General features: G+C 36.4%; 1 long non-coding RNA gene across 3 annotated transcripts in view; it reads left to right on the top strand.

Annotated features, from left to right (window-relative positions):
• The window catches only part of LOC145273010 (uncharacterized), a 90,727-nt gene that overhangs the window by 30,559 nt on the left and 38,865 nt on the right, over window positions 1-21,303 (top strand). For 2 of the 3 annotated variants that reach the window (XR_013866149.1, XR_013866148.1), the window contains exon 2: window positions 9,659-9,730. The exons of the other annotated variant lie outside the window; for it this stretch is intronic. This is a non-coding gene — a long non-coding RNA (uncharacterized LOC145273010). The remainder of the gene's footprint in view (window positions 1-9,658; window positions 9,731-21,303) is intronic. 3 annotated transcript variants of the gene reach the window in all.

The raw sequence follows: 21,303 nt of genomic DNA, 5'->3' as shown, positions 1-21,303 counted from the left end.
CCGCACCAACACCACATCACTAAATCTACATACCAACTGATTTCTCTCTTGTCATTTGCTCTCAGTTGAATTTTAAATAAAACTTGTATTGCTGACTTAAAACGTTGTCTGTTTGATTTCAAAACCTACGGCTAAAGAATAACAGTGTATAATTTGGTACGCGTTTGATAAAAGTGCAACCAATAAACTATACATCATTAGAAGTTTGTCTAAACATGATGTTTCCCTGAGACAAGAGCATTCATTTAAATTGGGACCAGATGGGGGTCAGAGCGTTGATGATGGAAAGAAAGAAGCTTGGTTTTAGATGCATTAAAATTAACCAGCCACCTTTTTCCACATTGCACCACGTGCCCAAGATCAAAGAGATCTTGGTCATTACAAAATCTTTGTGAGAATTATGCTTACCAACAGAAGAATATGCTTCTAAGTATTTCTGAACATTGTTCATTATGACTCTGGTGGCGTAGTAACCATCCATCATTTTCACTACAGGTGGGAATGTATTCAAATGTATTCAAATGTATTCAAATGTATTCGATGCCGAAATGTTTACTTTCTAGCTAAACGACTTAACGGCCATTAGTGAGAAAACTTTGCCCGCTGACATTTCAATTTTTCTTTAACAAATTTGTGTAACACAGTGAATATGAGTGTGTGGGAAGATATCAGCGGCAGCCCAGGATGGCTGGTTTGTGGGGAGATTAGCAACAGCAGCAGTAGTCAAAAAACGCGCATATACAAATTAGGAAGTGTGTGAGAGAAGAAGAAAAAGGAGAGAAAAATAAAACATGTGCTCGTGAAAGAAAGTGCATGTCAAAAAAAAAATGGACATGTAAAGTCGAGGATAAGAATGGACCGGCTGTGGCCGGTGTGCGGTCGGAGGAAGAAGAAAAGTGTATACCGAGCGAGATTGACGATGGTGAGAGACTTGTAAATGGTGTTGAGACGGGAAAGTAACGTTTTGTTAAAAAAGAAAAAATGCAGACCGGATTTATTTATTTCCTTTGCTTGTTTGTAACTGCATCGTTACATTTGTCGTTAATATGGATTACACTCCTCTACTCCTGTTTACTAACTGTGAAAGATGTCAGTTTACTTTCGTGGAGCTGGAGGTTCTTGAAACATGGTTGGTTGGTTGGTTGGTTGCTTGTTTTACGGCATATCAACCCTTTTCGGGTTATTTAATGCCAAATCCAAAGATTTTGAAGAAAATTTTTTTAATAGAATATATTTGTTGTTTTCATGTTGGTTTCTATTTAACCCATAGTTGGGACCCTAACAGGTACTACCACTCCGGGTCAGAGTGGACCTGGGAGCAATGGTAATTAAAGGGTGGCTCCACACTCCCCAAAGCCCACAAGCTGGGGCCTCACCACTGGATATAGTTTAAGGTCATATCTAGGACCCCCATTGAGGGACTTTTACCCTCTGCAGGGGGCAGTCGACAGGGCCTCTTGAAACATGGAGTATTCGACATAGCTACCGTGTGTCAACAAGTAGTCCCCTTTAGTTGACCAATTGAAGATGCGTAATGTGATGAGTCCAGCATTTGTTGAAAAATCTATTTATTTAGTAACTGCTTCACTTTTTTCAAGAATCCTTTTGCTGACTTGGGGTAAACATCCACCACCCCAACTCTGCTCGAATATGAACAGTAAATACTTTATTGAAACTGTTAATGAATTTGCTCTCGTCGACAACCGATTGAAATGATTAAATCTTATGCGTTGCTTCATGTAATTACTACAGGATGGAAAGATAAAACTGTCGCACTAGAAAATACGACATGATTCCATTTCCATTTAATAAAAATCGGTGTTCTTTCTTATTGCAGATCATCTACTCGATCAGCTGTGTACAAATCCCAAGAGCGATAGGAACCTTCTATCATGTCTGAAAGTGACACAATGTTCAATGAGCGAGATCAGAGATGCGCCGCTGTACATCTCATGCTCTATATTTTTATATCAATATAAATAAAACAGTATATGTGTGTGTGTGTGTGTGTGTGTGTGTGTGTGTGTGTGTGTGTGTGTGTGTGTGTGTGTGTGTGAATATCTAACAGGTAAACTTTTAAACTACTTGTCACATAACACTGAAATTCTCAGGAAATAACATTCATGCACCAAGGATGGTTTATAGCGAGTAATATCTTTATTTGCACACATGTATATCGTGTACAGATATAAACAAATTTACATACAAAATGTCCATTCCCACTAGCGGACATTTTTGTTTTTAAGCGCATGCGCATATTCGCTTCATTCATTCAAGTTGTTTAGAAAACAACATCAGGCTGAACCGCTAGAAGTTTTGATTTTATTTCTGGCTGATGACGCAAACTCATTTTTTCATGTCTTTGTATTAATAAATAAAAAATAAAATAATATATGAATTTTACTTGCGGTTTTGAATTTGTAAACACGAAGAAACCCCTTATATCCTTGTTTTATTATTGATTTATCGTTTAGACAAACAAATATTACTTTCAAATCAAAAATTCTAACGCTTCCGAATGCGTTTCTTCATTTTTATAAAAATAAGCATGCCATACATTAATTCAAATATACGAAGATATACCTATATATCATTTTAATTATTATTCTTTGGCCGATTAGATTCACAATTATTAATTTCAAATAAAAATTCGGTGTTTTTTCAGTGTACGCACCGTGTTACATTTCAGAATAGATTACAAAGTTAAATTAAATGTATACGGTATCTTTCTTTCTATTAAATTGTTAGGTGGAAGTGCATAACAGTTAAAAAGCCTCCCTCCTCATGTTAAGAATGGCTTTCTAAACAATAACGTTATTCTTTCAGTATAATTCCTACACTGCACAAGTACCAAATATTCTAACGTTCGGAATGCGTGCGTTGTTTTTTTTTTCAGATTTACATTACATTTACGAATATATATATGTGTGTGTGTCTACACAATGTCCGAACTGTCTGAACACTATATCCCTTCACTCTAAGACCTTTCTCCTTCTTCCATCAGCAAGATCTAAGAAAGAACATTTTAATATATAAGAATTATAATATGAACTATCTCTCTAAGTCTCGTACAACAACTTATACAACTTCTCTCTCTCTCTCTCTCTCTCTCTCTCTCTCTCTCTCTCTCTCTCTCTCTCTCTCTCTCTCTCTGAGTCTTACAACATTCCTCTCTATAATAAGACAAGAACACTCACTAAGATACAGCATCACTTCTAATAAGACTCTTTTAATGAAACCCCCTTATGCAACACATCTACCACTATGCTCTCGCTCCTAGACAAGGTTAAAAAAAATCGCCAATCTTATAGGTCCTGAACTGTCATCTAAACTTCAGCCCCTGTCCCATCGACGAAATGTTGCATCCCTCTGCCTTTTCTACAAGTACTTTAACGGTGAATGCTCTAACGAACTGCAAGCACTTGTTCCTCCTCGACCTAAATACCCCCGACAAACTCGACAAGCAGCTAAATCCCACCAATTCACATTTAAGAGAGCCTTCTACTCCATCCAGTAGTTTCTTTCCCAGGACAGCTAGATTTTAGAATTCCCTTCCGGGTCCCTGCTTCCCCAACTGTACTGACATGCAGAAGTTCAAGTGCAACGTGAACCGACATCTTGCTGCTCAACTCTCTACACAGTACTCCTGATGCCCATGTGCCTGATAGTAGCCCCCTACAACAAAGTGGCAATATGCCTTGTTTGGGGTGAAAATGTAATAAATAAAAAAATAAATTATAATGTACGAGAACCAAATATTCAAATATATTATATACAACCTGGCAACGCCGGGTATTTCGGCTAGTAAGTTGCTAAAATATTTTACTTCTTTTCGTTTGACCTCTCTTACGTCCAAGTTTTATATCGACTAGTTTCCATCTATGCCAGTGTGTCGACTAATCTACTAGTTTAAAAAGGGTTAATACTAAATTGATTTTAACGCCGCTATGTTCAGCATGTTATAGTCTCAAAAATATAATTTTTGAGCTACTGCATATCGTCTTTCCGACAAAATTACAAATGCCAGGAATCGAAATGTTTAAGAAAAAATGAATAACATCGAGTAATTATTTACTTTTTTGTGTGAAAAAATTTGAATTTTTGCTTAATTTCATTCTTACGTAACAAATGACACATGACGAGTTTTTTTTATCTTTTTCGTTACTTCCATGGCAAATGCTCGTCTGAATTCCAATCCCTGGTCCCCACTCGCCAATCTTTCACGATAAACACCCGTCTAGTTGAAACCACTGCCAAAAATGTTCCCCCACTCTTTAACTGTGTCAAAACCAAAACGTAGATTCCACAAACAAAGCTTCTTTCTTAGAAGTGCACGCCAGTGGAACTCTCTTCCATTTGCCTGTTTCCCACCTGACTACAACTTGGATGTCTTCAAGTCCAACATAAACAGATTTCTGATGAACCGCCCCCTTAAGTAAGACACTTTATCAAATCTCCAATACTAACGATTACTGCGATACTATCCCATTGATTACTGTACACGCATAACCCTTATCCCTGAGTGGCTTCCGGGCCTTGATAAGTGGTGACTTCCATGTAAAAAAAATATCAAAAACGTAGTTATGGAATAAAATTGGTTTTAAAAAGGCTGAAAATAACTTTTTATGATGTCTTTTTATCACTTATTCATAATACAACCGCGTGGAATTGTTTTAATTTGACGAATTTTTAGCTTAATTTTTTGTTCTGGAGTTTAACAAAAAACCCGTCAAAGCTTCATCATTCACAGAATCAAAAGTCAACTTAATCCAGTAAGTTAATAAAATAAAGAACTATTTGTCTGTTCCTACAAAGTCGTTTTTTAAAGAAATTACTGAATAGACCGAGGAATAGTAATTTGTTTTCTGTAAACTATGGCAGGGTTTCCAAAATTTTAGGATACCATAGAGCCCCTGAGTAGGGCAAAGGTTTTTTCACGGAGCACTAACATGATAATTTCCAAAGTAAATATGAAAAACATTAGTTTCAAATTTTAACGCTAATTAATGATTTTTGGGTCCCTTGATTTTTTTTTTGTCTTTGATTAATCAATAATTGTTGCATTTTTTGTTAATTTATTTTTTATTTTATTTTTCATGAACCATCCTGAAATTCTTTACATATTCATATCTCTTTCCAGTAAAAAAAAAAAAGATTAATAATTAAATGTCTGCAACCGTTTAATTTTTCCATATAAAGTATTTGGCCCTCTTTAAGGAAGGACTTCTGGAACCCCTCAGCGTGGGAGCCCACTTTGGGAAACACTAAATTATGGGACAGGTGACAAAGTTCATACGACACATTGACGTCATATTCTGCCACCATCTTATGTGTTAAAAATCAATTTTACCAATCTTTAAACTCGATTTGAAAATAATTTTGACTTGAATTAAAGTTTCAAAGAGAAAAATCAAGTGTTATTGCTTATTTGTGTTGCAAGGCCCCCCCCCCCATTTTGCTTTAGAGTGGCAAATTGTTTATCAAGAAAGCTTATCTTAACTGATAAATATGTATCAATGATAACCAATTTTTTATCACTAACCCTAAGTCCGAATGGATTTTTAGCCGATTATGTGTGATTTTACGACACTAATAAGCAATATTTATCTTATTATAATGGTTATTCTGCTTCTTCAGATTTCGTGTATGTTCTTTACATAAGAAATGTGTGTTTTCCATATTTATTTGGAAAATTTATTGGTTAATTTATTATTTTAGTCACGCACATTATTTCAAATGATATGGGTTTCGGCATTGCCTTCTAAAATAAGTTAAGATAAATTTTCCCTCGTGATATGATAATTTGTCACCTTTAAGTAAAAAATGGTCTTTTAAACTTAGCAATGACCAAATTTCGCACAATAATTTAGTACTTGTTTAATTTACGGACCGTGCTTAAATAATAACGCCTTCATTTAAAAAGCCATTATTAACATGGGGAAGAGACTTGTTAACTTTTCTGTACTTTCACCTAACAATTTAATAAACAAAAGATACCGTTGAAATTCAATTTTACTTGAAAATCTTATATAACACGGTCTGTAAACTTCATAAATATTTATTTTTTTAATATTTGCTAAAAAGAAAAAGAAAAACCACGTTTTTAATAGTTGAATGTACTTGGCAAAATGACACCTTTTATAAACAATAAGAACTGGAGACTTAAGTGACTTGGGATCGATATGATAAATATTGGAATTTAAATCACTTTTAAAATGAAACCAAAATTAAACGTGAATTTTTCACGAGTGATCTTGTCATATCAAAGAACCAGTAACTTTTATCTTTTTATCAATAATAACAATAGCAATAAACTATGGACGTACCCTTTTTTATTCAGAGCTATTAACGTCATCGTTCCTTTCTTTAACTATTTATTTCATAATTGAAATATTTTACATGTCCAAAAATAAATGTTCCCTACCTTCTCCGTAACCTTTTTCAATCATTATTTCTCGTAGAGAAAAATATATTTCCTTTAACAAAAAGTATCCAACAACATCGTTTGTTTCTAAACGAATGTCGTCTGCTCTTAGTCAAAGTTTGTGCTAGCAAAGCAAGTAATCTGATTGGCTAAACATACCTAGAAGATTTATTAAAAGAAAAGACAAAAATTAGCAAAAATTAACCAGAAAACACTACCTTAATTTTAATAAATATTTTTAATAGTTTTTTTTTAACTTTAGAAGAAGCATTTGTAAAAACATGGGAATGTTTTTATGGAATTTATTTATTTATTTATTTATTTGTTGACTGTTATTCTCATCTTTTATAGCTGTTGTTTCTCGGCGTTTCGAACAACTATTCCTCTGGCCTTCGTCACGTGGTTTTTGTGGAAGTTTATATTGTTTTGTTTTTTTACATTTTTTCCAGAAAAATTAAAATATTGTTTGTTTGTTTTTGTAGGTTATTTTCATATACATTTTTGCAATAAAAGTTTCAATATTTTTTTGTAGTTTTAATTTCCATGTAGTTATTTTTTCTTTAAGTAAAGTTACAATAAGCTTTTTTCCTTTTTTTGTGCAAAACTTTTTTGTTGTTGTTTTCTGAATACAGTTGATAGATTTTTTTTCTAAGATAAGTTGAAATATATTTCCATTTTTGTCTGTTTGTTTGCTTTTTTTTTTTTTTTTTTTTTTCTTCGTGGGGAAAAGAACAGGATATTATTCCGAGTTATTAGATACCTGTCTTGACAATAACTTAATATTCCTTTAGGCGTCTGGATCAATTTCTCAAGTCTATTTAGAAAGTCGTCTGCTTCAATTTCAAACTTGCAATTTTCGTTGCCTTATCAATTGCTTAGCCAAATGATTCGGAAAATAAAAATAGCTTCTTTCCTTCATCACTCTAAAAAATTACTTAAATACTTAAAAAAAATTAATTAATTTTACAAAATAAACCGACTAGTTTTTTTTTGCTTTTGTTCCCCCCCCCCTATCGTTTTAATATTTGATCAGACTCGGCTTTTTCCGGCGGTTCTTGTCAACTGTCGGTCGAGCCTGTGCCAACTTCTCGGAAATTCGGGTTCAAAGATGTATGAATACCACCAATGGTGCCACAAACTAGTTACTAGGTATATGCAAAATGAATAGCCGAGACTCAAAATGTATAAACATTTTGACCCCTCCCTTTACTTAAAAATTCACCAAAAATCAGAAAATTAACCAATTTTAATTAAATTTTCAGTATTTATCAAATAATAATTACTGCATATAATGAGCCCATTATTTTTATTTTAATCTTAGCGGAAATTATTATTTTGTTTAAACAAAAATCACCTTTACCAAAGTTATGGTTTTAAGTAGGCACCGCCAAAAATGGCCGAAAAATCAAGTTGTTGTTTTTTAAAACGAAATTACATTTATTAAAATCCATTATTTCTGAGTAACTTTTTTTTTCCAGAAAGATAAAACCCTGAATTTTATCATATAGAAAGCAGAATAATGTAAAACTTTTTCTACTATTTTTAATTAAATTTTAAATGTTAAATTTTCCCCAAAAGTTAACAATTGGCGTTTTTTGTTTTGCACAAAAACGTATATAAATAGTTTAAAAAAAAAAAAAAAAAGTTTTTTGGAAGAATGCAAAAATATTATAACTTTGGACTTTCTGACATTTTGGGATTCCGTAGAATCCACACTTTGACGATTTTTTGCTTGTTGTGATTGAGCAAAACCAGAATCTCTCGCTTTTGGGGTCTAAGTAAGCTATTTTTTGTAGAAACAAGGTATTTCCTTATTTAATTCAATATCTTAGGACTTTACTAATTATCTTTGAAATAGACCCAGAAAGCTAATATTTACCCTTCAAAGGATTTTTACAATGAATTTATTTAACTTCAAAATTTAGCTGAATTTGTCAGCTTCCGAATGTCGCCGCGAATATATCTTCTTTTCTTTTTTTCTTTTTTTTTTCACGTGTACAATTTTTTTTTTTCCTTTTGGAAACTAACTTTAAGCTTTACTCTTTCAAATAAAATAAAAAAAAAAGTTGTCAGAAACCTACAAAAAAAAAAAAATAACAAACTGACTTTCAAAACTATGTCGCTATATTTTTTCGCCACTTTTTTTTTTTTTTTTTTTTTTTTTTGCCCGTACCTACTAGTTACTATGCAAGGGATTGCTTGCAAATAGTATATCTCTGTCATTGTTTAAGACTTTAGCCGATGAAAACAAGAGATTATTTCTTGTCTGTAACAGCAAATGAGGATCAAATTAAACGGATACATAAAAAAATATCAGGATAAATGTTCATTTCGATCTGAAATAATTATTTTATATTTAAGAGGTAAAAGTGTAACTTCTTTTGCTGAAAAGATGAAAATGTTTTTGATGAAAAGAAAAATGTCCCCTTGCTGAAAAGAGAAACAGTTTCTGATAGGAAAAAAAAATAATGTAAGAGTAGTCTAAATGTGGATGTGGTTAAATTATGTGTCAGGAGTATTGAAGGTTCCGAGTGGGGCCTATATGAGTGTGTTTCCCATCAATTTTAGGCAGGATAAAACAGGGAATGATCCAGGCAGTGTGATTGTAAAATTACGAAAATACGGTTGCATGTATATTGTGAGCACTTTACATAAACGTTGTGAAAAATGTTTATGCAACATTATAGCAGAAGCATTTTGTTAGCTAAATCTAGTATGTAAACGGCTATATGTCTGTCAGTTTATCTGTCTCCATATTTGTAAACTCTATCTAATCCAAAACTAAAAGTCGCAGATTAGATTTTTTTACGGGCTGTTTTTTAATGGTCTATAACCGGTTAAAATGGGTTTTAATGGGTTAAAAATGGATAAACATTGAAAAACTCGTTAAAAATTTTGTACATTTATCTTAGTTTATCTTGAATTTTGAATTTTTAATCGGTGTATATGAATGTCATGTTGGTACAGTGGTAACGTCGCCAGCTTTGGATGCTTCGGTTTCGATTCTAACTGATAGCATCTAAATACTTTTTTTTACTTTTGAAATCACGTCTCTATAATAATATACGAAATCTAGAAAAATTAAAATATCCTAATTAAGCGTATTTTACGCCCGGACAAAGCCCCCCCCCTAGTAACATTAAAGAACATAACTTTGATGCAATATAAAAAATCTAGAAAGAAAGAACAGGAATTTGATTTATGATGTCTGTTTTCAATTTTCGATATCCACAGCACGGGAACATATACATCAACAGGATACGTGAAGATTTTGAAGCAGTTATTAATTAAACAAAAAGAACAGAGGTGAGTGGTGATTTTTATGAAATACAAAAAACTGACGAAAAGAAAATACATTATCTTTTCTTCGTTCCGACATTGTATTTCAGCAACATGTGAACTCATGACATTACGTTTAGTCTTTTCTCTCAGTTTCATTTTTTTTTATCAAGGGAATCACTGCTTATCAAAGACCAGAGGCCACTCGAGGATAAGGGTTAATAATTGACGATCGTGATAATCGGTAATGGTGGAAATTGGATAGCGATTGACTATTAACGAGGACCGTTCAACAAGAACGTGTTTACGTTAGACTTGAAAACAACCATGTTATAGTCAGCTGGTAAGCAGCCCATGGTATTGTGTTTCAATAGAGTATAGGGGAAACTGTTGACAGCGGTTGTATCTAGGTGAATGTTTATAGAATCGGCCATATCGAGTTAAAATCCTACTGAATCAATAACACTTATTTTTTTTTTTGAGGGGGGGGGTACAAAAGGGTTACCACATATCAAGGCCCGGTGGTCACTCGAAGATAAGGGTTAATGCGTGTATTGTAGCCATTGGGGCAGTAGTTGTGATGGAAATCTTTATAAAACTCACTATGTCTGTCTATTTGCCTGTCTATCTGTCTGACCGTCTCCATATTTTCAAATTCTATCTCCTCCGAAACTAAAAGTCGTAGATCGGCGCAAGAAGCCTCAAATGATTGGATTTTTTATGGACCGTACTTTTATGGGTCTTTAGTCGGTTAAAGGGGGTCAAAATTGAAAAAATTGTTATACATTTTGTACATTCACCTTAGTTTATTTTTATAATAAATACGCTTAAATATGATGTTTTAATTTGTCCGGATTTCGTATATATTATTATAGAGTCGTGATTTCAAAAGTAAAAAAAAAAATTATTTGGATGTCATCGGTGAGAATCGAAACCGAAAGCAAAAGTGTAGCATTCGAAGCTGATGGCGTTACCACTACAAACGTGACACGAATGTGAACTGATTAAAAATTAAAAATAAACTAAGATGGATATATAAAATGCTTAGCGATTTTTTCAATTTTGACCCATTTTTTTACCCCTTATATACTATTTTAACCGGCTAAAGACCATTAAAAGAATGTTCTGTAAAAAATCCAATTATTTGAGGCCCCTAGCGCCCCCTGCAACTTTTAGTTTCGGAGAAGATAGAGTTGGAAAATATGGAGACAGACAGACAGTTATATATCAGATTAGATTTTTTTTTTTTGGCTCGGATAGAGTGCAGTTTCTTTCAAATGATAAAGTTTACAAAAATATGATGTACCTATGTAACTCACAGTGTTGCCTAGAATACGTATCCAATAATTCATAATGATAGTTTACCTCACATACACATATTACTGATGCTTACGCAAATGCACACCGATTCTGTTAAATTTTATTGCATAAATGTGACATTCCTGTCCCGAGCGTCGCCGAATCACATAATGATCAGGTGTCACCACTAGTGTATAGACTCGCGGCACGCGCGTCCGAAGTATTTTTAGAATCTCAGCCTGGCAACAACCCGACGTCCAATCAAATAACCCTTTCATTTTGAGTGCGTAGGCGTGCACCTGAGGGCGGATGTAACGTGTGAGCGAAAGATAGAAAAAATTAAAAATGTCTTGAGTCAACCTACGCCAGGAAAGGATTGTATCGATTCCGGTCAACCTGCCGAAAAAAAGGGCGAACGAAAATAAAACTGAGAATTATTTATTTCTATAGAAACACTCTTAAAATAAAGGAGAAGGAAAGCAACCGACTTTTCTATTAATAATTGTCCCAATACGACGTGAAATGAGTCGTTTCGTCATAAGAGCTTAAAAGCCGACTCGAACTCGGAACCTATCTTATCTCTCCAGGAGAACAGAATGCAACATAAGATTATCCATTGAGGAGAGTGGATTCGATATATTATACGATCATCGTAAACTCGAGATATTTAAGGAAGGCATATTGCCATATTATTCGAGCATCGTGAATTCAACACATTTAAGGAAGACATCATGTTGTTATGTATTTCAGAATCGGACATCTGAGGAATTTATCCATCTAGATGTACAACCAGGGAAAAAGGTTATCGGTTGTTAAAAAAAAACTTGTTGGGCTGTTTTTTTCTTCTAAAATTATAATTTGAACTTTGAATGATTTTACAATTGGCGTGCACCACGTGGTGATGCGTATTTCTTTTCGCAGTCATAAGAACCTTGTGTCTCGACATTTCGTCCTATAACCAAGAACTTTGAGTGATTCTCATTTCTCCTCATCATTACCATCATTTCTATTATTCATTTTTTTCTTTTTTTCTTTCTTTCCCTCTTCTTTGTTATGTGGTTGTTTTTTTATATAAGTTTTACTATATATATATATATATATATATATATATATATATATATATATATATATATATATATATATATATATATATATATATATATTAATTACATTTTCACCCCAAACAAGGCACATTGCCACTTTAGTGTAAGGGGCTACTATCGGGGACATAAGCATCAGGGATACTGTGTAAGGAGCTGGGCAGCAAGATGTTGGTTCACGTTGCACTTGAACTTCTGCATATCAGTGCAGTCGGGAAAGCAGGAATCCGGAAGGGAATTCCAAAGTCTAGCTGTTCTGGGGAAGAAACTACTGGAGTAGAAGGCTCTCTTACATCTGAGGATTTCTACTGTGAAGGAGTGAGATTTAGCTGCTTGTCGGGTTTGTCGAAGGTATTTACGTCGTGGGGTCACAAGTGCTTGCAGTTCGTCAGAGCATTCAATGTTAAAGTACTTGTAGAACAGGCAGAGGGATGCAACATTTCGTCGATGGGACAGAGGCTGAAGTTTAGATGACAGTTCAGGACCTATCAGATTGGCGACTCACTTTTGATCGTTGTCTAGGAGCGAGAGACTTGTGGCAGATGCACCAGCCCAAATATGACAACAATACTCCATATATGGGCGAATGGTGGCCTTATAGAGATATAGGATACTTTGAGGCATTAGTAGCTTTCTAGCACGGTAGAGAGAACCCACCTTCTGCGCAGCGGCCCTGGCAATGTTCTCAATGTAATTTTTCCAAGTCATGTTTCCTGTGAACGTTAGGCCAAGGAGTTTAAAAGATGTACTTTCAGATAAAGAGGCATTGGCCATTGCTATTGGCGGTAGGGAAGGTTTCTTGTAATTATTGAAGGAAACGAGTTTAGTCTTGGCAGCATTGAAGGTGACCATCCATTTTTGTCCCCATTCCACTATGGATCGGAGGTCACCCTCTAGTGTTTCTGCCATTTCTTTAGATATGTGTCCATTTGTTTTCCTGTCGTGTCCGTTATAGAGCGTGGTGCCGTCAGCATACATACCCATCTCAAAGACAATTTTGTCAGGGAGGTCATTTATGAATATTAAGATAAGCAGAGGTCCTAGGATAGACCCCTGAGGCACTGCCGCATTTATATCATATTGTTTAGATGTACGACCGTCAAAGACAACCAGGATTTTTCTCTTTTCCAAGAAGGATCTAATTATATTATGTATTCTTCCAATGATGGCGTATGATCTAATTTTCTTGAGAAGATCTTCATGCCATACCCTGTCAGAAGCCATAGATATATCTAGAGCTACCGCTCTACCCTCCCCCGCTTTGTCCAGTGACTGGTCTATATTTTCAGAGATTACAGTTAGGATGTCTGCTGTGGAACAGGCTTGCCTAAATCCATATTGTTGGTCAGTCAGAAGTTTAGCATCTGTAAGGTGATGAACTAAAGCTTGGTTAGTTATGGTCTCAAATATTTTGGCGAAAAGGGGGAAGAGGCTAATGGGGCGATAATTTACTGGGTCAGTTCTTTCGCCTGGATTCTTGAAAACTGGTACAACAGAAGCAGTTTTCCAGCAGGCAGAAAAGCAAGATTCATTAAGGCATTTGTTGTAAAGTTTGGAGAGAACTGGAGCTACTTCGGCGGCACACTTTTTTAATAGCAAGCCGGGATGAGATCAGGTCCACATGCTTTTGCAGTGTCAAGCTTTCTTATAATAGCATGCACCTAAGCAGCAGTGATTTTCAGATCATCTAGTGTGGCGTCTGTCTGAAAAAGAAAGTCAGGGAGGGGATGGTTAGCAGAGTCCAGTGTGGAGTTGGAGGCAAACCGTCTGGCAAGCAAGTTAGCCTTCTCAGTTACTGAGCAAACAACCTCATGATTGTTGGATAGTGGGGGAATTGTTGATTGCCCATTATTTACTACGCTGTTGTAGATTTTCCAGAAGTCTCGGGATCCTAATTTCTGTGCTTCGATGCGTTTTTGGGTGGTTTTAGTAAATTCCCTCTTAGCTGTCGCTATTTCTTTCTTACAGTTATTTCTGGCTTCTATGTACTTCTGTCTGTTTGAACTGGACTTATGTCGATTAAATCTGTGGTATGCATGCTGTCTTTGCACTATGGCAGCTGCACAAGTTGAAGTAAACCATTGGGGAGAGTTGGGTTTGCTATAGAATTTGCGCGTAGGAACATGTGCTTCAATTGCTGTTTTGAACCATTCAGTGGTCTCATTAGCGCAATGTTCAGCAGGAAGTGAAAAGATATTTTGCCATGGAGCATCCCTGATGAGGTCCCTGATGGCTTCCCAGTCAGCCTTTTTATGATATCCTGTTGTTTTGAGTAGTGGCTCTTAAGTTTTGGCTCTAGAGTTTAGGGCGATTTCAACCATTACCACTTCATGATCGGCGTTCCCAAGAGGGCTCTGGGCATTCGTTACACAGTCATCGGGAACTGTGGTCAGAAACAGGTCTAGAAGTAATGTATGTTGTTCTTGCTGGTCTGTGAAACGGGTTGGAAACGTAACCATTTGTGATAGGTAATGAGATATAGAGAAATTACGTGTTGTGGTACCAGCTGCGTCTGTGTAAGTAGAAAATTCAAGCCAGTTGCTCTGGTGGATATTGAAGTCACCAAACACATTCACTTGTGCTCTAGTGTCGAGGGAAAGTTCTGTATCTATGTTGTCAGAGACTTTGTTTATTAGGGCACAGTCCTGAGGGAGAGCGGTAGAGAAAATAAAAGTAGCTAATGTTATGTTGCATGTTAAGTCTAAAGCACATAAAGGCTTGATCGTCCGATTCTAGTTTAGTTTCTCTAGGGGAGGGTGTTTCGACTGTAGACTTCAAGCCCATGCATATGTCTAAGATATGCTAAGATATCCGGGGTGTTTGTTAGGAGAACTGCTTCAACATCATTTAAATTAGTTCTAAGCCCACGGATGTTCGTAAATGCAAGCCTCAAGGGAGAAGGCAGGTAGTTTTTGTTTGAGTTTTGGTCTGGTTTTAGCGTAATTTTTTAATGTGCTGTCATTTTCATTTTTAAGAATTTCAGTTTAGGTAAGGGGTGCTGAGCAAGTGGTTATGCAGAATACAAGACATGCAACACAGGCAGATCATCAGCTGTCCCTCCATCTACCAGGGTTGTGGCCTCAGGATAGCCCACCGGGGATGAGTGCAGGGTCCCTTTCCATGCGCAACATGGCACTACAAACATCCCGATATTATACAACTGTTGATGGAGCAGCCGCTTTAAACGCTACCAAAGAGTTAGGGGTCCTGTACTACCAGTCGGGAACAGCAGCCAGGAACTGTCTATCCGGTACCCTCAACCCATCAGATGATGGTCAACCCAATCTGCATGCACTGGCATTACAATATTCAAGCACTCCCAAGTGCCCAGTTTAAGGGTTGGGATGTGTCGGGAGTGGGGAAAAACGGCGTTCATTGCCCTAGTCAGGAAACAAGATCGACCACAGAGTGTTTCTGTCGACATCCAGTGGTTCGACTTCTACGCCTGGCTAATAGACAAAGAAGGAGTATGGAAGCCGGGCGATAGACAGTGCCTATCTACTCCTTAAGCAGTTTAGGTTTGCAGACCGGTAATTTGTTTGAGTCACCGGCTCTAGGAAGGCCTTCCCCCCCCCCTAGGTTTAGCTTCAGAGTTTTTCTTCTCCTAGACGGATGACCTGGGAAGATCTACAAGTCCATCAGTACAGAGAGGGTGTGCCCCGCGCCTGGGTCCTAATCCACGTATTTCTGCGACCCCGCGAGGGTGGTTAGCGTCATTTTTAATAAGTACAATACAGTACATGTCGAAGTAAGTTATACGCTATGGCGTCTACATTATGTATAATACAGTAAATAGATATATGGTGAGATTTCCAGTAGATGCGAATGTGTGGGGGGTTATGGGTATTAAGTAGGTTTCCATTTCTAATGAGGATATCTTCAGCTTACGTTTATAAATCAGGAAATTGTATTTTGTGTTACAGAGTATCGGTACAGTTTTTGCATTTAGCATTGTAAGGCTAAGGAAGAGACAGCTATTGCTATGTAATATAGATAGCTGTAAATCTAAGTACAGACCGTAATTAGTAAGTATCTACCTGGTTAAGAACAAACTAGTGCATGCCTTAGGGGTAGAAATGAATGGATGTTTAGTGATCATGACTTCCAATCGGTCAGCATGCGATGGTTAAGGTCTGAAAACTGAGGACCCCCATCCAAGTCATGTGTAATGTATGCGTGTTAGTGGCAGCTTGGGGAGTAGGGCAGATTGTTAGTTTTCAGCAGAGGATTAAACTTAAATAATACAGTAGAATTAATTATTTAAATTTTGAGTGTAAAGTAAAGTTTAGTTAGAAGAAGAAAAAAAAAAATTTTTTATTTCATTTAACATGCAAATCAGACATATATATATATATATATATATATATATATATATATATATATATATATATATATATATATATATATATAACTTCATTGGCTATATCACTTCTTCTCCTGCACCAAAGAGGGCCGAAGGATCGGTTGAAAATTTTGTGTTTTGGAAAAAAAAACGTTTTTATTTTTGTCCGAACTATTTTTGTATTCCTACACGTCAACAAATAAAACATAAATACAGAAAAGATATAGACATTTATATAGTTTTCGTATTGATTATATATATATATATATATATATATATATATATATATATATATATATATATATATATATATATATATATAATTTCGTTATTAACATATAACAAGTAGAGAGTAGTCAAACATTAAAACACAAAATTGTGTTATCAGCAATCGAGGGTTTTTTTTTGTTGTTACTAGGCTATACAGTCAACTTGTTAATTTCGTTTCGCTAAAATTGCGTTCTGTTATATTTTTAACATCCATTCACAACCGCTATCTTCCCGACGACTCTTCTCAAAATTCCCATATAGTGATAGTGACACACACGCACAATAATAAGTACTCATCTTTCTATCCGTTTTTTTATTACACCATCACTTTGTATTAATCACTATGTCTATCAGCAATTACACGGCTTATATAAAGAACTTTATAAACTTTAGTTTTATGACACAAACATCCACAATCTTCTTTCCAATGACGTTATCTATATAAATCTCACCCGTCTGTTTAAATGTATGTACGTATGCATGTATGTTTGTATGTTTGCCTAAAACTTTCGACAGAGGCGACGAATTTTCACGAGATCGGTATCCTTTTGAAGCTCGACCATTCGGACGACAAATATCTAAAAAAAAAAAAAATGGTCCAAAACATTAATTCCTTCACCCTCAACTGGGCACTTTTCTACAGGGAGGTGTCGCTTTTTCCGTCGATATTTTCGAAAGTCAACCCCTCTTTTCGATTATCTAGCCTAAATTTAAACCTACGTTACTTCTGGTTTGGCGATGGGCGCAACAGCAAAAACGTCACGTTTTTTTATGTTATTTTCCTCCTTCGCCGTACGAGTTCGAGCCTGCCTGCCTACTCCCAATTTTTTTTTTTTTTTTTTTTTTTTTTTGCTCAACACGCACCTCCAAACACCCGCGCAATGCCGGGCACCCAGGCTAGTTATAGTATATATAACAAACGATCCCCTACACTTATTTGTCTTCGACTCAAACTGAAACGTTATGGATATTTTTCCATTTTCGTTTGTAATGCATGAATGTTTATGCTTTTTGTATGCTTACTGGAAGAGAGCGGTGTTCATTCATCACAGTAGCAATTAGTTGCAAGCGTTTTTTTTTTTTTTCACATACCTACTCGCACTACTGTGTTCTCATCGGTTAATCTCCTATAAACGGAAAAAAAAGTAACATGGGCCATTATCTCTATGAACATAAGGTGTACATAAAGCGGAAAACGTAACAAATATAAATACGGCAAAATAAGTAATGCAACGGTTTGTTTCCATGCTAGTTGTATGCGAAGCCGACCATGTTGGTGCAAGTTCAGGTGTCCGTTTTTTTACGATCTGCTATTTTTGAAAGTGAATCGTAATATGTATAGTGGGATTGCATATTCTGGTTAAACTGTAATTCCAATAAACGATTAAGAATAAGAGAGCAATTAATAATCGAAACTGTAAACGTAACGTATTATGTATAAAATAGTAATATGTAGAAAAGTAAATACTAAACCGGTTACATACGAAAAAGCAATCGAAAATAAAATGAAGCGATAAGTTGGGGTTACGGAAGAAGAGTGGTTTGCATGGTAATTTGCTACTCTCTCAGTTGGGATTACATATTTGAGAAAGTACGTCCAACAGGAAAAATAAATAGTTGTAAATCAGAGGCAAAATGCGTGTATGCGGGTTAGGAACACATTTTTGTAGTAACTGTAAATGGTGAAAGTAGAAGGTGTGCAGCAGAAGTGTTTACTTATAATCCTATAATGTTGAAATTGTCAGGGAAAAGTGTTATCATTTCATTATACATAGTGATGAATAATGTTTTAAAAAACTCTTTATTGTCCATGAAGTTGTCACGTGCTGTTTCAGGTAAAGAACATTTTGCGGCAATCAACGCCATTTCTCTTTACATAAGAATGATGAAATATTAACCATAATTCGAAATCAGTTTCTTTCTTTTTAACGAAACTCTCGTCAGACTAGATACAACTCTTTTGGACATAAGTCCGCTGCGATATATTCCGACGTCCACCATTTTTAACACGTGTTTCTGCATAATCATTAATCACAAACTCTTGGTGGGTGCATTCCAGTCGAACTCAGACCTTAAATCAGACATTTAGATTATTTATTACAGCCAGACATTAAAGCAGACATTTAGATTATTTATTACAATCAGACCTTAGATATTTACATTATTTATTAAAGGAACAGGTAACATCCCAGCAGACCTCGTGGTACCATTCTTCTCTTGTTGTGCCCGTATTTGGATTAACTGACGTTAATTCGTAGAATAGCAGGAAACAGACGTAATCTTTAAAGATATTTCTACGTGTTTGGATTTACTGAAAATACGTGTCCCTAATACCAATTGGTATTTAGAAGTGTTTTACGACACTAGTACATGGATGTTACGTCCATTCGTTCCAGAATTCTTCTTTTATATATATTGTTTTGGACCTGCCACTAATACTTATAATAGTTCCTTTGGCAGACAACAGATTACCCCAACATCTTATGAAATTCGACCTTACTCAAAAGTTTTGTGCTATGTTTTCTAAACAAACCCGCGACTTCTGGAAATTCTACAACAGTGTAGTAAATAATGGGCAATCAACCATTCCCCCACTATCCAACAATCATGAGGTAGTTGCTCTGCAACTGAGAAGGCTAACATACTTGCCAGTCAGTTTGCCTCCAACTCCACACTGGACTCTTCCAACCACCCTTTTCCTGACTTTCCTTTGCGGACAGACGCCACACTAGACGATTTGAAAATCACCCCTTCTCAGGTGCATGCTATTATTAGAAATCTTGACACTGCAAAAGCATGTGGACCTGTGCTATTAAAAAAGTGCTCCGCCGAAGTAGCTCCAGTTCTCTCCAAACTGCACAACAAATGCCTTAATGAATCTTGCTTTCCTGCCTGCTGAAAAACTGCTTCTGTAGTACCAGTTTTCAAGAATTCTGGCGAAAGAACTGACCCAGTAAATTATCGCCCCATTAGCCTCCTCCCACTTTTCGCCAAAATATTTGAGACCATAATTAACCAAGCTTTAGTTCATCACCTTACAGATGCTAAACTTCTGACTGACCAACAATATGGATTTAGGCAAGCCCGTTCCACAGCAGACATCCTAACTGTAATCTCAGAACATATATACCAGTCACTGGACAAAGCGGGGGAGGGTAGAGCGGTAGCTCTAGATATATCTAAGGCTTTTGACAGGGTATGGCATGAAGGTCTTCTCAGGAAAATCAGATCATATGGTATCACTGGGAGAATACATGACACAATTAAATCCTTCTTAGATAAGAGAAAAATCCAGGTTGTCCTCAACGGTCGTACATCCAAACAATACGATATAAATGCGGGAGTGCCTCAGGGGTCTATCCTAGGACCTCTGTTATTCCTAATATTCATAAATGACCTCCCTGGCAAAATTGCCTGTGAGATGGGTATATATGGTGATGACACCACGCTCTATAACAGACACGACAGGAAAACAAATAGACACATATCTAAAGAAATGGCAGAAACACTAGAGGGTGACCGATCTGTAGTGGAATGGGGACATAAATGGATGGTCACCTTCAATGCTGCCAAGACTAAACTCGTTTCCTTCAATAATTACAACCTTTCTACCACCAATTGCAATGGCCAATGACTCTTTATCTGAAAGTACATCTTTTAAACTCCTCGGCCTAACGATCACAGAAAACATGGGTTGGAACAATTACATTGAGAGTATCGCCAGGACTGCTGTGAAGAAGGTAGGTTCTCTCTACCGTGCTAGAAAGCTACTAACGCTCGAAAGTATCATATACCTCTATAAGGCCACCATTCACCCATGTATGGAGTATTGTTGTCATATTTGGGCTGGTGCATCTGCCACTAGTCTCTCACTCCTAGACAACGTTCAAAAGAGAGTCGCCAATCTGATAGGTCCTGAACTGTCATCTAAAGTTCAGCCTCTGTCCCATCGACGAAATGTTGCATCCCTCTGCCTGTTCTACAAGTACTTTAACATTGAATGCTCTGACAAACTGCAAGCACTTATACCTCCTCGACGTAAATATCCCCGACAAACCCGACAAGCAGCTAAATCCCACCCCTTCACAGTAGAGGTCCCTAAATGTAAGAGAGCCTTCTACTCCAGTAATCTCTCGCTCCTAGACAACGTTCAAAAGAGAGTCGCCAATCTGATAGGTCCTGAACTGTCATCTAAAGTTCAGCCTCTGTCCCATCGACGAAATGTTGCATCCCTCTGCCTGTTCTACAAGTACTTTAACATTGAATGCTCTGACAAACTGCAAGCACTTATACCTCCTCGACGTAAATACCCCCGACAAACCCGACAAGCAGCTAAATCCCACCCCTTCACAGTAGAGGTCCCTAGATGTAAGAGAGCCTTCTACTCCAGTAGTTTCTTCCCCAGAACAGCTAAACTTTGGAATTCCCTTCCGGGTCCCTGCTTCCCCAACTGTACTGACATGCAGAAGTTCAAGTGCAACGTGGACCGACATCTTGCTGCCCAACTCCATACACAGTATCTTTGATGCCTATGTCCCTGATAGTAGCCCCAGCCCCCTGCAGCAAAGTGGCAATGTGCCTTGTTTGGG

Source organism: Euprymna scolopes, chromosome 4, assembly GCF_053919585.1.
Source record: "Euprymna scolopes isolate OS-2025 chromosome 4, ASM5391958v1, whole genome shotgun sequence".
NCBI classification, from domain to species: Eukaryota; Metazoa; Mollusca; class Cephalopoda; order Sepiida; family Sepiolidae; genus Euprymna; species Euprymna scolopes.
The sequence above is the reverse complement of the archived record's forward strand: the minus strand, read 5'-3'. Positions and strand labels throughout refer to the sequence as shown.